This window comes from Dermacentor variabilis, chromosome 2 (genome assembly GCF_050947875.1).
Source record: "Dermacentor variabilis isolate Ectoservices chromosome 2, ASM5094787v1, whole genome shotgun sequence".
NCBI classification, from domain to species: Eukaryota; Metazoa; Arthropoda; class Arachnida; order Ixodida; family Ixodidae; genus Dermacentor; species Dermacentor variabilis.
Window position 1 is genome coordinate 226,064,057 of NC_134569.1, and position 7,808 is coordinate 226,071,864.

The following is a 7,808-nucleotide window of genomic DNA, read 5'->3' on the forward strand; positions in this document are numbered from 1 at the left end:
TGGGCAGCTGCATGACGCACCTACTGCAGGCCATGTGGCTGCTTCTCGCACTTACTACCGCATAAGGCGCCGGTTCTACTGGCCAGACCTGTATCCCATCTTGCGCTGCTGCGTTACAACCTGTTCGCTCTGCCAGCGCCACAAGAAACCTGCTGTGCTGCCCGCTGGATGCCTTGCCCCATCGATGTGCCCTCAGAACTATATATTTCGCGTCGGTCTCGATCTTCTCGACTTTTTTTCTGACATCGAAATCTGGCAGTAATCTGGTCTCGTAGAGACTGACTACGTGACTCGGCACGTGATCAGGAGAGCTTTGCCCAAAAGCTGTGCAACTGATGCGGTGGATTTCATTCACGCTATAGGAATATTATGAGAAGTGTGCGAATCGCGTCGCTTCGCCGTGCTGAGCTCGTGCCGACAACTTGCGTGTGCTTCTGCCATCATCCGAGAGGCGGTGCTACACGTTCGGGGGCGCCAGCTCGTTCTAAAGGGCGAAGCCACATCGACGTCACATGATCGCTCGCGTTAGTCGCACGCATTTACGAGCACTTCTGTGCCTTGTGCTTGTGTACGTGTGTTGCTTTGGCATAGTTTATTACGGTGTGAATCATTTTGTGAACTTGTTAACCCGTTTCTTTCTGACCATGATAACAGGAACAAGCGCGAACGAGACCAAACCAACCAAACAGGAAAGCGCGAGCGGCAGACGATAGTAGGAAACGAGCGGTCGGGCTGCTCCGCATGACACCAGTTTCCCGTGCACACGTCACTGAAGGGGCGACTCTCACTGGTCTTCGCCATTCGGCGCTCGTACCTTTCATTTCCCGTTCCACGTTCGCTCTTTCATTTTTCTCTGCGCTCGTTCGCCGATGGCCCCAACACGAATGCCATTCTTGCGGAAACTGCTTGAAGAGCACGCTAAACCGGTAAGCTAGGACGGGCACTGTCCACACACCTCTCATAATAATCCTACACCGTGATTTTCTTTTACATGACGTCATCCTCCACCATAGCACAACCCGGCAGTTCCTCACTTCTCATGGCCGTACCTTATTTTCTCAAGTTGGCGAAAGCCTACTTCGTTCTTGTTCTGCGGAGCACAAGCTTTCCTCCACCACCTACCACCCGCAGACAAAGAGACTCACGAAGTGGCTCAATTGCTCGTCGACAGGAGCGTATATGTACGTTTCTGCCGACCCCACTGTTTCGGACAACACGTTGCCTTTCGTGACCTTCGCCTACAATTCGCCCCGTCAGGAGGCATATGGCTTTTCTCTCTTTTGCCTTGTGTTTGGCCACCACCCTACTTTGCACTTTGACAAACTGCTTCCTTCCTCGACGAAAACTCCTACTGAATATGTTCAAGGAGTCTTCGCCCGCGCACACACGGCAGGCCAGTAGCCAGCTCAGGTCGCGCAGAGGACCTGGTACGAAAGCCGACATCGGGACATTCGATTTTCCCCTGGCTCCGTTGTGCTCCTATATGGAAACCATTTCAACGCATCGGCTTGTCTGATAAGCTGCCGCCGCACTGCACAACGCCCTACACGATATTACGTCCGCTTGGCTATGGTGACGCCATAGCGTTAAGGGCCTCCTGTCGCAGAAAATCCGGGGCCGTCGTCCCTTGTCGCGCGTCCAGCGTCAGTTCGGTAAAAGCCGTTTCTTACCACGCATACCTAACCACTCTTTTATCACCTCTCATTCTTTACACAGTTGTTCCTCGGAAATGTGAGAATGAAAGCCCATGAACAAATTACATGAGAAAAAATGACAGCAAACAAATTTGATGTTAGATGTTCTCAGATTGAAATATTAGAAGTGGGAAACAGTAACAGGAGATCGCCCAAGTGGCCACCCAAGAGGCCGCGTTTCTTCCAGAAAGCTCGCCTTTGAGCGTAGCGCTCGCCGCCAGCGTTTCCGAATAGACATCAGTGTCACATAACCTGCAGTTGCCGGGAAGCGTGAAAAGCAGTCAGGGATCTTTGAATGCTCTCGCGTTCCACGCTTAAAGGCGAAGCTTAAGCGTCCTGCAATTCTTGTTTAACTAAAATATCGCTTCGATGGACTCGGGTGTTCCCATTGACGTAGTGCGTGTGTCTTGGCTGAAGCCTCAGTTTACTGCGAGTTCACCTCCATCGCAACCAGCGCTGCGGCGGTGCCTTTACAGCCAAGAGTTATGCTAGGCAAGACCAGAGTGGCGCCAAAGTCAGAAGACGACGATTTGACGTGTCGAGGTGAAATCGGTTGCGATATCCATCTTGTTTGTGTATCGTTGCTTTTCTTCTAAATATTGTAATATTGTAAAGACATCCCAACTCCCGCAATCTAACAATACGACCTGGGGCCGAATTCTCGAAGCTTTTCTTTCGTAAGTGTTCTATGCCATTCGCTGGCCGCCTTCGCTAGTAATATGCCCGCTGGCATGAAGACTGTATAATTTTCTGTTTGGAACAATTCTAGCGTGAGAGCTATTTCGGAATACGGGAGCTGAAGTTTATTAGTTTCAATACTAGCCACAATACACGCGTCACAGTCTGTATGTATCAATGAATTACTTAGCACTCCGTAGACTCACTTGATGTTATTACATGTCTCAGTAAAACGCTGCTCCGTGTTGACATAGCCGGCGACTAGGAAGTAGCTCGGCCGTGATGGTTTCTTTCCTTTGTGAATGATGTCTTTCACCTTCTGCACAAGCATGTAATCAAAAGTGTGCAATACAAGAAAGGTTTCATAATATAGCTAGAACGTCAGGCCTATGCAAATGCAATTGAGTGCTAAGTGGCTCTGGATAAAAAATTAACATATTTATTACATTTATAACAATGGCGCATCACTCATAAATATCAGTTGCAGTGTCAAAATCTCAATGACTGAAAGATAAAGAATAAGATTTCTTTTTATAATTCACTCTGAAGTTTTCTTATTGCTAATAATTAAATTATGGTATTTCTTCGAAACATTGAAATGAATAATAAAAAGGGTCGTTCTCTTTGAAGAAACACATAATGACTTTTAATTTTTCCTCACCTTATCTTCAATTATTGCAACATACTTTAATTAAGAAATTAGCCGACGGTTCAAGCCGTTATCAGGTGGTTTCAGGGTTTATTGCTGCTACCCTCTTGCTGACCGCAACGGCGGTACATTGCAGGTAAAAGTGCCGAAGAATGAAACAAGGTAGCAATGCTTACACAGAGGTACTATTTACACTGTGTAACTACAAGATGAGGTATTAGTAAATAACGAAATCAGAAAGAGAAATAATGGCCGATTTCCAGAAAGAACACGGTTTTCTCGGCAAGAAACGTTGTCCTGCTCGGTTACATTTGAAGAAAAAGTATGATGACTTTATTATTGCTCACCAGGTTACAAGCCATAAAATTACTCTCATTGTGAGAGGAATTTATAACATGAGTTTTGATGTCAATAGGTACGATAGACTATGTGCTCATTTACGTTATTAAGCTGTTCTTAGACTGTGTAAACAAAATATGTGAATAAGATCTGCTGTAGTTTGCCGAAGCCTTTAAATAGTCACGTTGTGTAATACCAGTGCCAGTGATATTTGGTTTCTCGAGCTCACCGAGCACTCGTGAGGCAATATGTCCCGGTCCAGTTTCGTTGGTAAGAGAGCTTGGACGTATTCGCGAGCTGGACAGCATGTGTGAAACTCTTTAATGAGGTTAGCTGGCTAATTAAACAGTATACGTAAATACGTGTTAGTGATGCTAAGTACCTCTTAAGCGTCATGTGCAGCATATTTATGCTTGGCAACTGAAGAGACGCACACTCTCCGAGCAAGCAGCGAGTCAACTTTGTGATCACATACTTATCACAGGCTATCAAAGGCTTACTGAGCAGACAGGGATTGGAATGTTCCACGCTGAGTGCTCGCATTCATGCTCTTTTTTTACGCCAAAGACATTGTAGCTCATAGACGTTTGTGCTCATAGCCACTGGCTCCTGCAGAACAGAAAATAATCACCGCCCTGCAAGATGGCAACTTCTGCACGATCGCATGCCACCCCCGATATTCACAGGCGTGGTCCATGCTTACTGAAGATGCAGCCTACAATTAAGCAGGCATCCCACCAAACCATTGCATGTACGTAAGAAAGCAAAGGTTCAGAGACGTCCATAATTCCTGATGTCGATACTTGCTAGTTTATTATTTCAAGGTACACGTATACGCTGCATTTTGTTATTTTGCTGCTAGGCGTCTTCTCCCCAGCGAAAAAGCACAGTAATTTTTTAGTCTTACCTTGAGGGCGTAATACACGCTTTTGTAAGATGTCTCGTCGAGATCGAAGTAGGGTAAGGTAAGGAAGGCGTAATGGTATATTTTCTTTTTCCAGAAACCTTCCAAACTGTCCTGGGCGAGGGCGTCTTCAGAAAGTAGCTTTGATAAGAGATCCCTGGTCCTGAAACACGAAAAGAAGTAGTGCCTCCTTTTTCTAGTCCGAAGTTAGTACATAATATTCCACTTGTATAATTCAGATCAAGCAAAAGGCTGCTCACGTAATTTTTAACCGTTTTCGCAGTCATCTGCTACATGGCATTAAAGGGAAGCTGAAACGGTTTTTAAATTGCATGAATTGGTGGGGTTGGGAAGAACAGATGTATTAATTTATCGTTCTGAATATTTTTTCTTCGTTTTGTTAATATAGTGGGCAGAAATCGCTTTCTAAATCCCCCCCTGCGGACACGCCCCCGTCGCTTCCCGAAGCGCCGGGTGAGGAGGCAGCCGGAGGAGGGAACCGGCGAGAGTGACGTCATTCCCGGGGACCGAGCCGCCGGACCGGCGTGCTGGCGTGTTTCTTTCCGTCGCGCGCTTTACTGAACGACGCTACAAGAGATCTGCCGCCGCTGACGTTTGTTTCCTTTTGCAATTTTCGTGAACTGTGCTTCCTTTCTGTGCTGCGTGAGTGCCTGCAGCCAAGGGCGCCCAACATGTCCTCGTGCTGTGCAGCATTCGGCTGTGCGAACCCAGGCGGGCGAGACAATGTGGTGTTTCACATGTTCCCGAAGGAAAAGAAACTTCCAGCGCATTGAGTCCGTGCGGTGAGCACAGAGAATTTCGTGCCGACGAAATGAACTGTGCTGTGCTACGCGACAGTGATTATCAGCGGAGCTTGGCAACGATGCGGGCAATCGGTATTCCAATTAAATCGGCGCGACTGAAGCACGCCGTTGTTCCGTCTATATTCTCCCATAAGAGACACCTGACCACCTCCAAGTGCGGCCTTCGCCAAGAGCAGAAAGCGTGAAGTAAGGATTTTAATGTGCACACGGGCAATTTTTAACAGATGATCACCAGAGTGTCGAACAAACGGCCTTACAGCGGCCTATGACGAAGCGAGGTGGAGACACAGCCGGGAATATGCACATGCGTGCAAAGTGCTTGTCGTTTTCACTCCGCTTTGTCACAGAACACTGTACTACGGCCGTTTGTTCGGCACTGTTTTGATACTGTGAAATAACTGGCTGTGGGGGGGGGGGGGGGGGGGAGTGGGGTATGCTTGCGCACCCGCGAAACACGCAAGCAGCTATTTGATGCCTAATAGATGTCTCGAACGGCTAATTAAAAAATCTAGTAGCTGTCTTGGTCAACACATTTTGTAGCCATGGACGTCTAGAAGTACTTCAGTAAGCGCCCTGCTAAAGTGACGCTAAAAGTTGGCTAATGGGCAGCTTGACAAGAACTGAAGACTTCTTTTAGACATACTCTAAAATTTTTGTGGCAGCTGTTACGCTAACACGAGGTTTGCCCACAGTTACAATATATTTTAAATAAGGCACGGACATAAGAAAGAAGTTTATATTGTCGGACAGAATGATGCACAGGTAGTTTTTCCAGATGTGAACCATGGGAATAGTGTAGTACAGTCTCATTGGTCAATTAGTGCTTTTTACTTAGACCAATCAATTGAATGCCGCCTGACAGAATTATTTTGCAAATAAAACAAAATCTGGAATGTATGCTGATATCATGCCATGTTCGCCCATTGACCCAAACAAGAATATCCCTGCGTGAAATACATCATTAGCGACGAAACTTCGCCCTGCTAGGTCTCCACCTAATTGAAATAGTTTCTAGCAGGGAAACATTTTGTAAGTGATGCGGCAGTTCCGACAAAAATTACATCCTGGTTTCAGCTAAAGTGGGCACAATAGCCTGACACCAGTTTACGAAACAGAGCGCTGTGCTGCAATGAATGGTTAAGAAATAAAGCATAGTGCACATCTGGAAAAAACACTCTGCGAACCACTCTACCTGGTATTATAAACATTTTTTCTGATGTCCATGCTTCATTTAAAGGTAAATTGTAACTTACTTTGTGGGTGCCTCTTGTAAGGTAATGCCACATGCTTGCACAGCATCATGCAGAAATAATGACCAGTTCTTCGGCATACCATGCATTAGTGAATTCCTTGCTCGTTGCATGTTACGGAACTGAAAAATTAATCTTATTACAGTGTTATTTTTTTCATACACTGCACGATGTGTTTTTTATGCATAAAAGATTATTGCAAGTGAAAATTCAGCAAGACATCTACTTCACACCATGTCACATAGTCATACTTTATTACCTCATAAATTAGAAAAGATGCAGAAAGTTTAATGAAGAAGAGTGACAAATAGCAGCAAAGGTGATCACGGATAAATCTTGAAGATGATTTCCGCCGCTGCCAGAGCAGGCCAGCCTTCGTAGGAGAGCACTGGCTGCCCACAAAAGCTTGCTGTCACCGGCCTGGCGTGATGGTTCTTGTGTCTTGACACAACAGTTCTTGTAACATAGGCAAGCAATACCTGCACACAAGAGGGAGAAAAGGCGAGGGACGAAATGGGAATGTTAAAATTGGAATTTCAATTAGCAATGTATGCTAAGTAATATGTTTGGCTCACATTAAAAAAAAAACAAGCTCTCCTTTCTCTTAAATTACGGGTATCTTATGGTATGTACGTGATGATGTTTAAGTTTACTATTATATTTCCTGGCATATAGTTATTAAATTTAGAGCAGAGTCAAAGTCAGCCTTGAAGTTAACATATGGTGTTCTGCGGCTAAAAAGCCACTTATCAACTTGTCAAATAAGTACGAGGAGCTACCTGCAAAATATATTAAGTTTAAAACAGTAACCTACTCTGCAGGTAAATTATGTACTAACCTAATTAAAAAGTTAAATTGCGTTTTATATTGGTAAACTAAACGCAAGTTTGGCATTTTGCACTCCCTAGCATGTGCCTTTTTTCAAACATAAACATGACGTAATACAGAGTACGCAGGTAGCATGCAAAAAGAGCACTGGTGATAAAGTAGTGTTCAAAAGCAACACTCCTAGCTGGATCAATCACTGTTGTTATATTTTCATGTGACCCTAACTGGCTTAGGCCTATACCTCGCACCAATGATGCATCTCCTTAGATGATGCGTCATGCAAAATTGAAAGTATCTCGCGATGTGATCAAACTATAACATTGCCCACTAGCTGTCTTGGAATTATTAACATGCTGTTTGCGCGAGAAAGTACAAAGTGATTCGTATAGATGGCAAATTAATCAGTGCATATATAGCCTCAGGTAATTCTGAGCTTCTACGCTGACTCCCAGTCGAGAAGCCACAGCACACAGAAAGGTGTATTCAAGTTCAATGGTCAATGTTCAATAATTGCCCACGTAGTGAAAAGTCAAATGTGGCAGGCTAATGGGCCATGCAGCGTAAATAAATTGCTAAATTTTTATAATACCTCCAATGCTATTATTGATATAGGTGACAAACAAGAGCACAAGTAAAATTACA